Source organism: Natrix helvetica, assembly GCF_964273705.1.
Source record: "Natrix helvetica genome assembly, chromosome: 1".
NCBI lineage: Eukaryota > Metazoa > Chordata > Lepidosauria > Squamata > Natricidae > Natrix > Natrix helvetica.
Window position 1 is genome coordinate 348,444,222 of NC_138548.1, and position 16,568 is coordinate 348,460,789.

The window sequence follows — 16,568 nt, forward strand, 5'->3', positions numbered from 1 at the left end:
ATGAGCAAAGCGCAAGTGTGGAAGTTTGCACACACGTTTGGAAGGCGCACATGCTCACAAAGCGGGCATGCACAACTGGGGCGAACGGGTGGTAAACCTATGTAAAACCCACCTCTGAGTTAGATACTCCAGAATGGTTAACTCCAGATCATGACATATTGAACAACCTATTGGAGACCCCTGTTAAATGTCTTGGTGTGAACTATCAGTCTTCTTGGCTACAAAGAAGATCTATTCAAAATTCCCTGGGGAATTTAACTGAAAAATAGCTTGTTACTGACTTCTTCATGATGTGGTGATATTTGCTGCCTCTTACATAGGTAATCTAATAGGGAACCAAGAGATGATGCTATAGCAATAAAATACCAACTTTTCCATCTCGAGAAAGGTAACTCTCTTCTAATTTTCTATTAGCCTGTGGTAGCTTTTGATCCACTTCGTCCATCCCCTCCCCTCCCCCTTCATGTGTTTTTTTCCATGGTACCCACCATACTTTTTTTGTCTCGTCAGTTAACCAGAATTTCTTCTTGTATCAGCAAACTGATCGTCACATTATATTTAATCAGTTGTGCTGTCAAGAATTGATACTGTCTCCATTGCTCTCCTCTCCTCTCTAACTCTCCTAGGTATTTGTTTTAAAGTCAGAATTTCTCTCCCTTTGTACTCCATAAGCTCATCTCTTGTTCTTTTCTATGTTTCATCTCTCAACATCTTCTTGGTAAATCTCACATGCACCTCTTTTGGTAATGTTTGCCTTCTTGCACAGTTCGTATGGATTCTGAATATTTTATCTATTTCTCATTGCACTTCTTTTTCTGCAATACTCCAGCCAGCAGCTGCATCACCACCTCAACCAGATCTACCTCTTACCTTCTACAATAATAAACTGCCTTTTCATCTCAAGATAGCTAATTTTCTCTTCTAATTTTCTAATAGCCTATAGTAGCTTTTGGTCCATTTCTTCCATTTTGTGCTCTGTTTGCTCAGCCCTTATTTCTATTTTCTGTACCTCTGTTCATTCTTCGCTATCATTTGCTGGAAGTTCCCAATCTTTTCATCCATCTTACATACATCCCCCTTCATCTCTCCCATTTCATTTTTGATCTCATCATGGTTTTTTGACATAACTTCCTGACTTTTGGTCATGGCTTCTTGGATCGATAGTAGCATCACTTGCATACTCTGCATGGAGCTTGACTTCTTCAGGCCTAACGTGCTTGCTATCAATTGTTGATTAGACTGGCTTGATGCCACCGATGATGTTGCTGATGAGGATGTACAGTATATATATTTACAAAGTTAATAATTAATACTTAATAATTTGATTAATAAGTATTAATAATTAATAATTAATTATTCATAAATATTAAGAGCAAACGGTTCCTCCATTTCTTTTCTCTTCAGCAGTCAAATTTATAGTCCACGTTAAATTTATCCACACTGTTACTATTGTAGTACTTTGGAAGTCTTTTTGCAAATTAAACTTCATAATCCACCAAGGCTCCCAAACCCATCAAGTCACTAAGCATTTCCCAAAATAATATCTAGATAGATGTATAGTTTCCAAGTTCACCAAGAACATTTCTTTTTTCACTTTTCCACATTCAAATTGGTTAATGTTCTCTCTGAATATCACAAGTGTCTTTATGGAGTATTTACAAATATTGCATCAGTAAGCAATATTAATAAATATTAATACTAAGCGTATTCCTAATAGTCTTTGATTTTTTAAAAAGTTCTTTCAAAATAGTTAGTCTAGGCTTTCTTCTAGATCGGTCTCTGTTTTTCTTACAGTCACTCTCTTAATTTTTTCTTGATATATCAATAGCTCTGAAAGCTTAATGCAGCCATGTTGCTCTTTGATTTTTATCTTCCTGTCTCTCACCAAGGTGTCATAGCTTCTGATCAGCCATGATGACCACCTTCTATCCAGTTGGCTCCAAGGGGCTTCCCTATGTTATAGCAGGACATTATCTTAATCAATGAAGTCTTTGGGGCTTCCCCTCTACCTTCGCTATCACCACCAGAATTAAAGGTGCTCTAATGCTCATGTTTCATATTTTATCTATTCTTAGTATATGGAATGTTATCTATTTCTCTGTTTTTCTCTTTCTTGATCTCTCTCATTTATCTAACTATGAGTGATCGTACATTATCCAGCCAGAAGAGATCAATCAAATATATACAGTATTTGAAATTAACTATTTCAAAGTCAGAACATCATCCCAGAAAATAACATATAACACCAGCACACCAATACATAGTAACAAAAACCACACACCATTATTAGCCCTAGACACGAAGGGCCCTACACACGAAGGAGGCCACACGCTGGACCTCATTTTTGTCTCTGGCCAGTGGACGAGTGATCTGGGAATAGGGGATTTAACTATCACTCCCCTGTCATGGTCAGATCACTCACTTCTCCAACTTGACTTCCCTGGTGCTATCCCCCGCTGCGGGGAGGCGGAGCCGGAAGGCATTAGATGGTTCCGCCCCAAGCGCCTGATGGAACCGGATAAGTTCCAGACGGAGCTTGGGCCACCTCCTGTAGACCTGACCCGCCCACCGGGAAGAGGACCTGGTAGCCGCATGGAATCGTGCGACTGCTGGGGCCCTAGACCGAGTGGCGCCTTTGCGGCCTCTCCTGCGGCAACGAACCACCCTGGCCCCTTGATTTACCGAGGAGCTAAGGGTGATGAAACGCCACAAGAGACGCCTAGAGAGTCGTTGGAGATCCTCCTGCTCCGAATTTGACCGAGCACAGGTACGAACCTACTTAAGGACGTACCTTGTGGCATTAAGAGCGGCCAAACGTCGACATTGTGCCGCTCTTATTGCGTCCGCAGATAACCGCCCTGCCTCCCTGTTCCGGGTGACCTGCTCCCTTCTGTCTCAGAGGCCGCGGGAAGCCCCTCTACAGGGTAGGGCAGAGGAATTTGGGAAATATCTGCAGGATAAAATCGCTCAAATCCGGAGGGAATGGGTCCCTTTCAGTGGGCTAGTGGAGACGCCCGAGGCGAGTCTTGAGAGACCACTCTGGGAGGAGTTTGACTCGTTGCCATCGAGGATTTGGACAGGTTACGTGGACGTCTACGACCTACCACATGTTTATTGGACCCGTGTCCCTCCTGGCTTGTACTGGCATCCTGGGAGGTTACACGCGACTGGCTCCTGGGCCTAGTGAATGCTTCGTTGGGCGAGGGGTCTCTGCCGGCCGCCTTGAAAGAGGCGGTTGTGAGACCCTTACTCAAGAAGCCTTCCCTGGACCCAACAGAGCTAGCCAATTATCGTCCTATCTCCAACCTTCCCTTCTTAGCGAAGGTTGTAGAGAGTGTGGTAGCCCAACAGTTTCCACGTCACCTGGAGGAAAATGATTATCTAGACCTGCGCCAGTCCGGCTTCCGACCCCGGCACAGCACGGAGATGGCCTTGGTCGCATTGGTTGATGATCTCTGGAGGGCCAGAGATAGGGGTTGTTCCTCTATCCTGGTCCTGTTAGATCTCTCGGCGGCTTTTGATACCATCGACCATGGTATCCTGTTGCACCGGCTGGAGGGGTTGGGGGTTAGGGGCACCGTTTTACGGTGGTTCGGCTCCTACCTCTCCGGCCGGATGCAACGTTTGTTGGCAGGGGAGCAGAGATTGACCCTGAGCCCCCTCACTTGTGGGGTGCCACAGGGGTCGGTCCTCTTGCCACTCCTGTTCAACACAAACATGAAGCCGCTGGGCGAGATCATTCGTGGCTTTGGGGTGGGATATCATCTGTACGCTGATGATACTCAGCTGTACATTTCCACCCCGAACCACCCCAACAAGGCCGTCGAAATGATGTCCCGGTGCTTGGAAGCCGTACGGGTCTGCATGGGTGACAACCGACTCAAACTCAACCCCTCCAAGACGGAGTGGCTGTGGCTTCCGCCCCCATGGTTCAACCAGTTGCTTCCATCTCTGGCCATCGGGGGCGAGCAACTGGCCCCCATGGAGCGGGCGCGCAATTTGGGTGTCCTCCTGGATGCCTGGCTGTCCATGGATGACCATGTAACAGCCGTGGCAAGGGGGGCGTTCCACCAGGTCCGCCTGGTGCGCCAATTGTGCCCCCTATTGGACCGGGATGCCTTATGCACAGTCACCCATGCGCTGGTGACGTCTCGCCTAGACTACTGCAATGCTCTCTACATGGGGCTTCCCCTGAGATGCACTCGGAGACTACAGTTGGTCCAGAATGAGGCCGCGCGGGTGATTATGGGGAGTACTAGATACTCCCATGTAACATCTCTCCTGTTCAAGCTGCACTGGCTTCCTGTGGTCTATCGGGTGCGTTTCAAGGTTTTGATTACGATCTTCAAAGCGCTCCATGGCACAGGACCTAGTTACCTGCGGGATCGCATCCTGCCCCATACATCCCTACGACCAATCCGCTCGCACAGAGAGGGACTTCTCCAGGTGCCGTCCACTAAACAGTGTCGGGGGGCGACACCCAGGAGCAGGGCCTTCTCTGTGATGGGCCCAGCCCTTTGGAATGACCTCCCCCTTGACATTAGGATTACCTCCGATCTCCGCTCCTTTCGTGTAAAGCTCAAGACCCACCTTTTTCAATTATCTGGCCTGGCTCAACCGTAGTTTCATCCTATTCCTCCTGACAGTCTTTTTAAATTTGTAATTTTTAATTTGGGGTATTTTAATTGCTAATTTTATTACTATTATTGTATGTATTTAATGACTGTTACCTCCTCCGTGTATGTGTATGCGTGTATGTGTATATGTATATATGTATGTGCTTTTATTGTACGCCGCCCCGAGTCCTTGTGGAGAGGGAGCGGCTAACAAATTAAATTTATTATTATTATTATTATTATTATTATTATTATTATTATTATTATTATTATTATAGTCTTTGATTTAATATAAAGCCTTATCAGAACATCTCTGGTAACAGTTTATCGGGTCTGGTTTTAGAAATTTTATTAATGTCATTGATGATTGTTATAATTTAATATGAATTCAGATTATGACAATTGAAGGATATGGTTATTTCAAATAGTTTGAGTTGTTTAAGCAACTTTTTACTCAATTATTATAATTCAAAATTCATAAGGAATGAAGAAAGATAAGCTACAACACATAAAACATTACTTCAAAGTATGTGATTTTACATTGCATGTAAACTGAAGAAAAATAAACACCAACATGAGGAGCCTTAGTGAGTTTTCATCATCAGATGTTCTTTGGTGTTCAGGGCAGGTCTCAGGATAATAATGTAGCATTTGGGGATAAAGATGCAGCCCAGTAAACCGAGGCTGGAGGCCAGGATGGAGAAGGTCTGCACGGCTACCATGTATTTCCCCTTGGTGCTCAGGTAGGTGGGGACAAAGGAGATCCAAACACTGCAAAAAACCAACATGCTGAAGGTGATCAGTTTGGCTTCATTGAAGGAACCAGGCAGCTTTCGAGCCAGAAATGCCACAAAGAAGCAAAGAGCAGCCAGGAAACCCATGTAGCCAAGGGCAGAGTAGAACATGGTGACAGAGCCTTCATTGCATTGCAGTAGGATGTGTTCTGGTTGGGAATGAAAGTCAGAATCTGGGAATGGGGGAAAGATTCCCAGCCATATGATACAAATGCATACTTGAATACCAGAGCAGGATAAAACAATAGAGTTGGCCAGACTCTTCCCCAGCCATTTCCTCATGCCGCTGCCTGGCTTCGTGGCCAAAAATGCAACTACCACCATAATCGTCTTTGCCAGCAAGGAAGAGACGGCAACTGAGAAAATGAAACTGAAGGTGACTTGCCGAAGAAGGCAAGTCACTTTCTTGGGATGACCAATAAACAGAAGGGGGGTCAAGAAAGCAAGCAAGAGGGAAATCAGAAGAATGTAGGTGAGGTCCCGGTTGTTAGCTTTGACTAAGGGAGTTTCTCGGTATTTAATGAAGATCCCCAGAATAAAGGCGCTGGTTAGGGACAAAGCAATGGCAAAGAAAGCCAGGATGAATCCCAACAACTCTTCATAGGATAAGAAACTTATTTTTTTGGGAACACACTGATCTCGCTTCTCATTGGAATACTGGTCATCTGGACACTTTTCACAATGGGCTGCATCTGGGAAAAAATTGGTTAGCATGTATCTGTTTCTGCAACTGTAGGAGCATGAAAACCACATCAGAAATCAATTAATTCATTTTGAAGGAATAACATAATAATTCTGCCCAGGGATATTCATATGGCACAACATTAGTTATATTTATCAACACACTTTTGAAAGGCTGAAGATGAATGTGATTATCAGCTCTCAAAATTTCTTTCCTAAACCAAGCAAGCAAGTCAATAGAAATCAGCAATCTTTATTATTTATTTTAATGCTCACATCATCATACAAATTTCCTGATAGTGCCCAATGTTTGAAAAGTTTGTGGATTCCTTCAACAAATGTAATGTTTTGTTTGCTTCTTGATCAAATAGCCCCAAAAAGTCAATAGATAATTTTGATTGAATCCTGATTTTGTTTGATATTTTTGGAGCCACCTACTCTACCTTCTTGCCCAGAGTATGTTCCTTCCATACACAGAGAACAGTCATAGCAGCAAACTGGGGCTCCCTCTCTCACAATCTTGATGTAACCCGGGGAGCAACTTTCTGTACATCTTGAATAAGGCACCATCTAAACATAAATAGAAAGAATATGTCAGGGCAATTTATGAATTAGAAGGATTTACTGAAATCAACTGCTTTAATGAGCCCAGGAGCACATTGAGCAAAATCAGTCAAAAAGTGGTGGCATGAATTTTTATTACTCTACTTGCAAGGGGCAAATGAAAGGCCATTCTTTTCTCTATTAATCTTCATTGTAGATCCCAAAACAAACTCATTGCCTTATTTTTTCTTCTAAAGGAAAGTAATTCCATTGCAAGAGGTGTTTCTCCTTAAGGCATGTATGGGAATGCTATAACACACACACACACACACACACACACACACACACACACAGAGAGAGAGAGAGAGAGAGAGAGAGAGAGAGAGAGAGAGAGAGAGAGATCTATAATATCTATATATCTGTATGATAAAGCTATACTATATATATGTATGTATGTATGTATGTATGTATGTGTTGTATTTGTACTGATAAATAAATAAAGGGAGACTAGTATAGATCTATTTCGAGCTAATTAGCTCTCATCAGCTAGCCATACCCTTACTGGGATTTGAACCTGGGCTGTATTATATCTTAGGCAGGAGTCTTAGCCACTAAGCCACAGGCTCGCCTCCTTATCAGTTGAGCCAGGGAAATAGGTATGTATATGTGTTGCAACCCCTGGTATGCCTAAATATGGGAGGAAGGTCACTACTCCCTCTTTCTGTTCTTCGGCTCAACACAGAAGACCATGCAGGCAGAAAACCATATTTTTATTTTTAATGCCTTTTTTTATATTTGTGTTGTATTTGTACTGATAAATAAATAAAAGGAGACTACTATAGATCTATTTCGAGCTAATTAGCTCTTATCAGCTAGCCATACCCTTACTGGGATTTGAACCTGGGCTGTATTATATCTTAGGCAGGAGTCTTAGCCACTAAGCCTATTTCCCTGGCTCAGCTGATAAGGAGGCGAGCCTGTGGCTTAGTGGCTAAGACTCCTGCCTAAGATATAATACAGCCCAGGTTCAAATTAGCTGATGAGAGCTAATTAGCTCGAAATAGATCTATACTAGTCTCCCTTTATTTATTTATTAGTACAAATACAACACAAATAGAAAAAAAGCAACATTAAAAATAAAAATATGGTTTTCTGCCTGCATGGTCATCTGTGATGAGCCGAAGGACAGAAAGCGGGAGCAGTGACCTTCCTCCCATATTTAGGCATACCAGGGGTTGTAACACAAATAAATACCTATTTCCCTGGCTCAACTGATAAGGAGGCGAGCCTGTGGCTTAGTGGCTAAGACTCCTGCCTAAAATATAATACAGCCCAGGTTCAAATCCTAGTAAGGGTATGGCTAGCTGATGAGAGCTAATTAGCTCGAAACAGATCTATACTAGTCTCCCTTTATTTATTTATCAGTACAAATACAACATAAAAAAGGCAACATTAAAAATAAAAATATGGTTTTCTGCCTGCATGGTCTTCTGTGATGAGCCGAAGGACAGAAAGAGGGAGTAGTGACCTTCCTCCCATATTTAGGCATACCAGGGGTTGTAAGACACATACATACATACATACATACATACATACATACATACATACATACATACATACATATTCTCCATCTTTGCTTTCTCATCAAACCACCAACATCTAGATTTCTCTAGAGTCACTATTTTCTCTCGTAACACTGACTATTCAGGCACGTTTTTGTAGCCGTGCACATACGTGCAAGCAAAGTTCTAGCGTGCAAGGCCAGTTGCATGCGTGGAAGGGGCGCCCAGGAAGCAAGTGGACACGTGTAGGGCAAATTGGTGGTAACAAAATGTGAAACCCACCACTGATGTAAATGACTTTTTAAGCTCCCCTCCTTTCCCTCACCACATTCTTAATCATATCTTTCTCTTATGCAATTCAGTGGGCTAAATCCTTCATATTCTGGATTGTCTCCCAGACAACTGATCTTTATTTTCCCTTGAAGACGTTTTGCTTCTCAGTTCAGGGAGCTCCTTCAGTTCTGACTGAATGGTGGAGTATGAAAGGATTTATATTCCTTGCAGTCATCTGGTGGTTTCTAAAAGTTGTTGAGGCCACTTGGAATTTGTCTCTGCCATCAGGGTCACCTGAATAGTGCAAATGGGTGTGGAACCTTCCTGCAATTGCTGAATCTGCATACTTATAGTAAGCAAGTAAACTTAAGTAAGAAATCTGGGTGTGGCTTAGCAGTATTAAGCATTCTGGTGCTCTGTGAAGTAAATTAGTAATCTGTCTGGGCCTCTCTGCTGATATGAAACTAACTGCTTGTGTTTGCCTGTAACTCTCCTGCCTTGTGTTTACTTGGAAGAACCACCTGTTGGTATTATACATTTATCCATCTATTCTTATGTATATAAAGAAGTTAATGAATCCAGCTGAATCAGTTATCTGTGTGTGGTTTCTGGATTTGAATTTGTGCAACAAACTCTGACAATATCTAATAAATTAATGAGACTCTAAATTCTCTTATTTAGAAGTTATTTCAATTTGCCTCAAGAAGTTTTATTTCTTACTGAGCAGAAACAATTCCACATATGGAGATAAATAGAAAAGCAAAATCTAAGCAGCCTCAACTACTTTGTTAAATAATGTTGGCCATTGGATGGCACTTTGATTGACAGAAATCTTGACTTCTGAAGAGGCTTGTCTTTCTACATTCCCAATTTTCACCCCTGCATCTGATTTGATCAAAAGTGATGTCCACTGCATGAGATCAAAGTCAGCAACAGGAACTCTATTTTCTTCAAAAGAAATCCCATCTCTGGAAATATTGTGATGTTGGAAGTTTCTCAGGAACCTATGAAGCTGCAGAAAGATAGAAAAGAACATGACAATTTGAGCCTTTATTCAATGTTATTCTTGCTATTATGCTGGACTGGGGCTACTCTGAATAATTCAACCTCTTCAAACCACCACTGCCATCTGAAACATTGATTCAGTATTTCATGGGAAGTTTCTTTCAGTCATTCCCCAGGAATTTACAGCTCTTTTTCAAAGAACTATGTCACATGGTCAAGCTTGCCCTCCAAAGTGATCTTGACCATGCATCAGTATGGTTGTGTGTTTGGCAACTCTAAATCTCAACTAACAAATGCTTTGTCCTACACATTGGCAATAAAAATCAGAGCACCAAATACAAGTTATGCGGAAATGACCTCGTACACGATGCTCACTCCATCAAGGACCAAGGAAGACTCATCTCTAACTATCTAAGCCCCAGAGCTCACTGTAACAGCATTACCCAAAAGGTATTAAGAGTTGTTAACCTAATTTGTGAAGCTTCTTCTCCGGTAACGTTGTACTGTAAACTAGGGCATACAAAACCTTTGCCAGACCAATTCTCAAATACAGCTCATCTGCCTGGAATCTACTCTGTATATCAGACATTAATACGATTGAGCGGGTCCCAAGGTATTTCATGAGAAGACTACTCCACTCAGTGACGTGCGGTGAGCTTTACGGCTGGTGAGGCTGGTGACATCATCAGCGTGAGCCGCGGTCCCCTTCATGTTGACTCAGGAAGGAGGGAAATGGGACCACGTCAGCCTCCCTCCTGCGCACGTCCCATTCCCCGCCTTCCTAAGTCAACATGAAGGGGACCGCAAACCGCGCTGACTTAGGAAGGCGGGGAATGGGACGTGCGCAGGAGGGAGGCTGGAGGGATCGTGGAGGGACCACGGAGCACTCCCATTCCTGACCACATGTGCAGAAGGCTCCTCAGGGCCTTTTCCCTTTTTTAAAAATTTTCATGAAGAGAGCGGTACGGCTCTGCCTCCCCTGACCGCACGTCACTGACTCCACTCCTCTACTCAAAATAGAATCCCTAGAATTGGCTTGAAATTTTGGCCTTGGATAATCTGGAACTGTGCCAGCAGCAGTCTGAACTAAGCATAGTAGACAAAATAGTCTGCTCCAACATCTTACCTGTCAACAACTTCTTCAGTTTGAACCTCAACAATACACGGGTAAGCAATCGATACAAACTCAAGGTAAACCGCTCCAAACTCAATTGCAGAAAATAGAACTTCAGCAACAGAGTGGTCAATGCCTGGAATGCTCTACCCAATTACGTTGTTACATCCTGAAACCTTAAATTGTCTACGGTGAATAATGTATACATATGTATTGGTTTGACAAGAGAAAATTTGGTATACTTTTTAAAATGGTGACCATGAAAGGAAGTTTAGAAATTTTGTTATGTATGAAAGCCTATAATATTGAAATTGGATTGATCATGGATATAGTTAGATAAATAATTGATAATGATATAATGTATACATATATATTGGTTCGATAAGATGAAAGTTGGTATAAATTTTAAATGGTAAGGAAGTTTTGAAACTTAATTATGTATGAAAGCCTATAATATTGAAATTGGATATAAATTGTAAACAGTGATTTAAAAAGAAGGTTTAGAAACCTTAGAAATGTTATCAAACATAATTAATTTTTATTTAGAACGTTTCACAAAAATAGAGTGTTGATGGATGGTATTGAAAATAGACAATGGAATGCCATTATGTGGTTTTGCATTGAATTTTGGAATATTTGTTATAAAGGGATGTTAAAACAACTATAGTCATATGAAGGATGAGGTATGACGATAGTAATATATATATAAATTCATTTGATGTAATATATATAATTTGATATGGATTATAGGTGATGACTGTGGAAGGGATGCATGAAAGTTCCTTGTAACCAATTGAGACACGTTTTATAATTTGTAATGGAATATGTTTTTAGGGTGTTTGTTGTGTCTTGTTTGTGTCTATTCAAAAAATGAAATAATAATAATAATAAAATGTTCTTGGAGAGGGAATTAAAGGGGAACTCATCAAATTTGCATACAACACTAAGCTGGCAGGAATAGATAACACTCTAGAAGACAAGCTCAAGATCCAAAAAGAATAATATAAAAATAACATATTGAAATACTGAATAATTAAATAATGGAAGATTATAACTTAACATAAATATGTGTATTATTATTGGAACAATATAAGTTTGTGAAATGTAACAAATATGATTATCAATATTCTATTGGTAGTAAACGGAACGATACCCAGAACATGATTATTGGCATAAAAATAATGTACTGAAATATTGAGTAACTAAATAATGAAATATTATAATTCAACAAAATATGTGTATTATTACCAGAACTATATAACCTTGTCAACTGTAGTAACTATGGTAAATATTATTTTAATTGTACCAAAATGTAATACACTCAGGTGCCACACTGTTCACACATTGATACGTTTGTAAAAAATTAAAACATAAAAAAAAAACTTGGGGAACATTTTTTTAGAGCCAGTTTAATGTCAGGGTTCCAAGTAATATGCCCATAATACAGGACTCTGAGGCAAGCAGGTTCCTCAAATATCAGTTTTACTGGACAAATGATATAAGCATATAGGCTGGTGAAACCTGACTCTAAATGCTCCTGCAGTTTTCACCTAATTAAAAGTAAAAATGTTCCTCCCCTTTCCAAACAATGGGACCAGTCACTGGTCAAATCAAGGTGTCATCTGGTTGGCTGGTAACTAGACCAATCATCCCTCCAGCCATTGGTGGGAAAGTCCTTGGTACCCAGGAGAAAATATTTTGTTTTGGCAACAAAACCCCACCTATATCCATTCCCCATTCCTTATCCCTCGACTCCAGTGTGGCAACACTGAACCTTCAAAATGGCCTCAGTCAGGTCAGCTTCAGGGTTGACACTCCCTCTCAAAAACCACAAATTGAGCAATTGCTCTTTGGAATATCTCACCCCTTTCTACATCTAATTTAATATTGCGGAATTGGAAATGGAGAATCAATGGACTCTCAAAGAAGTAGACTTACCTGCCATGGCTTTACAATCTGGGCTGATTGATGGTATCCAGCCCGCATTCTCCTCTTACTTTGTTGGGAGGAAGAGGCAGCACTGAGGACCCAGCCCAAAACTTGAATTATTTGGAAAATACTGGAGGAATCCTGAGACAGGATTCTTGCAATCACATCATGGGGTGGATATTCCCAGTTCTCTTTTTCTCTGCATTTTTTCCAAACTTTCTTAGATAACAGAGGACTTGAATAGAAACATTGGAATGCTTCCTTTCCATATGATATGACCATAGATGCATAAGATTTATTGTTATAATACTGAGTCCTACTCTTTCTCTGGATGAGGAAGGAAAGCAAAGCATATTTATTTTGGAGATCAACAAAGAGGTCAAAAATGCCTACACTTAAAGCTGTCAAAGTTGTTGCAATCCACACCCTTCCCACAGTGAATGTATTAGTCAGATCATTTTTTTGTATTAATACTGCTAACATTCCTGAGGCTTGAAAGTCCAGTTGGCATACTATAATTTTTATTTGACTCTTGATAAGAGAATAGAACATTTTCCTTTTTTCTTGCATGACAGTTTCTTCAGCATTTGTCGGCATATTTGCTTCTGGGACGGTTCCTGAGAGAACAATGCAAATCCCATTTTTTAGAGAGAGAACTTCAAAGCGCCTTTTGAATTTTTCTCCTTTTTCGTTGTCCTGAGAAAGGAGGCCAATCCACGTCCATTGGAAATGCAGGAGAAGCTGGACAATGGCTGAGTAAGGAGGTTCTTGGTTTGGGGTCAACCGATATGAAAAAGGAAAACGATCATTTTGGTCAGCCATCTGGTTAATGACACTGTAGTTGATCTAAAGATAAAAGAGAAGGCATTGATAGTTTGTGCAAGTTTTAATGATAAAAGTCAGATAGTAAATCTAAGGGCCTTTCCCCACGGCTGAGAGAAGTTTCAAACAACAACTGCATGAATATTTGTAGTTCCCTTGATGTCCTGTATTTTTGCCTTATATGCTCCCTTTGAAACCAGGGAGCTCTGAATTATCTGTGGGTAAGGTTCATAGGTGGTCCTCATAGAGCACACCCTCCTGGTCACATTATAACTCACCCATCCACTCAGCCCATTAGTCAATCAGAATAGAGCTGGGGAGTCTTCTAGTCAAGCAGGAGACCTTAGACCAGGGGTATCAAACTCAAGGCCCAGATCCGGCCTGCAGGGTTCTTAGACCTGGTCCTTGGGCCTCACCTGAAAATAGCCCAAAATGCCTCTGCCAGCAAAAAGGGAGCTAGAGCATGCCCCCCCCCCCGCGAGCTGTGTTTTCACTGGCCACACCTCCCCCCCAAATTTTTTAATTTTAAAAGTTTTAATTTTGAACCAATCAGTGGTTCTGTGTCCTGTTCTCACTGTTGCCAGAAGCACCTGCATATAGGTTTCTCGAGAGACAATAAGATGGTCTGGCACTCCCATTTCTTTAAGAACTTGCCACAGTTTGTTGTGATCCACACAATCAAAGACTTTAGCATAGTCAATGAAGCAGAAGAAGATGTTTTTTCTGGAACTCCCAAGCTTTCTCCATGATCCAGCGTATATTGGCAATTTGATCTCTAGTTCCTCTGCCTCTTTGAAATCCTGCCTATACGTCTGTTAGTTCTCGGTCCACATACTGCTGGAGCCTAGCTTGTAGGATTTTGAGCATAACTTTGCTAGCGTGTGAAATGAGTGCAATGGTGCAGTAATTTGAACATTCTTTGGCATTGCCCTTCTTTGGAATTGGAATGTAAACTGACCATTGAAGAGCAAGAGGAGGAATTCTGGGAGTTGAAGTCCACAAGTCTTAAAGCTGTCAAGTTTGAACACCCCTGGGTGTTTTTTTTTAAAGGGGTTAGGGGTGCAGGGGTCTTGTAACTTGACAGCTTTAAGACTTGTGTGCTTCAAATGCCAGAGTTTCTGAGCCAACATTTTGGTTGGTAAGCACCAATCCACTCCCCCTTGGTCACATGGCCATCAAGTCACTCCCACAAAGCAGGCCACACCTACAGAAGAGGTCCTAAACATTTCGAATCCCACTACTGTACTCAGTCCACATACTGCTGGAGCCTAGCTTGTAGGATTTTGGGAGTAACTTTGCTAGCATGTGAAATGAGTGCAATGGTGGAGTAGTTTGAACATTCATTGCCATTGCCCTTCTTTGGGATTGGAATGTAAACTGACCATTTCCAATCCTATGGCCACTGTTGAGTTTTCCAAATTTGCTGGCAGAATGAGTGTAGCACTTTTACTGCATCATCTTTTAAGATTTTGAATAGCTCAGCTGGGATACTATCACTTCCACTAGCTTTGTTGTTGGTCAGACTTCCTAAGATCCTTTTGACGTCACATTCTAAAATATCTGGCTTGAGGTCTGTGATCATCCTATCGTGGTTGTCAGGGATGTTAAGCTCATCCTTCTTTGGTTCTTTTTTTTAAAACAAATTTTTATTGGTTTTTTTAAGATTTACAAGGGAAAAGGTAGTGGAAAAAGTATACAAATTTTGGCAGTTGCAAAGTGTGGTAGGCGCCCCCTCCCTCCAAACTCATAGTATACATCTGTGTAAAAGTCATTAATACATAGTCATATATAGTCAGCTGTTGCGGCCCAGCCGGTGCCGCTGTCACCAGACTCCGAGAGTGATACTCCATACGAGTCAGCTCCAGAGGAGATGGGCGATCCTGGACAGGATTTGGAGGCTGAGCAGGAATCCGAGAGTCTGGTCGGCCACCAGGTGACGCCAGAAGCATGGAGCAGCAGTGAGAGCCAGAGGAGGAGGACTCCCGATGCCCTGCCTTGGAGCAGTGGAGAGGACAGTGACTCAGGACTTAGTAGGGCGTTTCTAGATGCCCGTTTCCGGCGCGCCCACAGATGCAAGGAGCGTGGGCGTAATTATAGGCAGTAAAGAGCTCTCAGGTGCTGTTTGGGAGACGCCCTTTTTAGGTTATAAAAGGGTTGACTCTGGAGAGGCTCTGCGTAGCAGTCAACAAAGGACTTAAGCCAGCAACTCTAGTCTGGGATCCTGGCAAGCTGGATAGCTGCTTTTGTGTGTTCTGTCTCTGTGAGTTCTGTCTTGGTGGCTTGCTGCCACAAAACCTCTTGTCTGTTGGTGTAATAAACCTTGTTCCCTTGTACTGTTCCGGAGTGTGTGTGCTGGGTGGGCAACGGAGGAAGGGGGGTCAGAACAGATTGATTGCTACCCCAAACGTATCTCCATTCAGCTATGATGGAGCAACTTCAGACGGAGAATGCTCTCTTCGCACAGCAACTTGCCTTGCTAACAGCGCAAGTTGCACAGCTGTCTGCTCCTGCCAACCCCCCACCCCCCTAGCAGCAACGAAGGAAATGCCCAGTGGCCATGCCAGATAAGTTTGATGGCAGTCCGAAACTTTTCTCGGCATTCCTGGGTCAATGCCGGTTGTTCATTGCCTTGAGAGTGGAGGACTTTCCCATCGACCAGACGAAGGTGGGCTTTGTGATAAGCTTGCTCTCAGGCACAGCAGCACGGTGGGCTACGCCTTTGCTGTCTCAGCCGAGCCCCCTGCTGGATGACTTCCAGGGTTTTTGCACTCATCTTCGGCTGATGTTTGAGGACCCCATCAAAGGAGAAACAGCCACCAGACTCCTGAAAGAGTTGCACCAAGGGCGTGGTTCTTTACTGGACTACGTTACCGAGTTCCGGCTGCTCAGTCAGGACTCTGAGTGGAATGAGCCAGCCCTTATGGATGCTTTTCAGGATGGCCTGTCAGAGGACCTGCAGGATGAGCTGGTGAGAGTGGACAGGCCTCCAACGTTTGACGCGTTGGTTCATCTATGCCTCTGGATTGATGGCCGGCTGCAGAGGCGGAGGCCTCGCTGAGCGTCTCGGGAGGTTCTGAGAGTGCCAGTTCCACGAGAGACTCCTGTCCCACGGGAGGAGCCCATGGAGTTGGGTGCAGCCAGACCCCGCTTGTCACGCACGGAGATGGAGAGACGGCGTGCAGGGGGGTTGTGTTTTTACTGTGGGGATCTGGGACATCTGGCTACGGGT

The 16,568-nt window shown here is 42.6% G+C and overlaps 1 protein-coding gene across 1 annotated transcript in view; it reads right to left on the bottom strand.

Annotated features, from left to right (window-relative positions):
• The window catches only part of LOC309401065 (vomeronasal type-2 receptor 26-like), a gene marked incomplete at both ends in the record, with an annotated part of 63,728 nt that overhangs the window by 12,474 nt on the left and 34,686 nt on the right, over nucleotides 1-16,568 (bottom strand). The window lies entirely within an intron of this gene.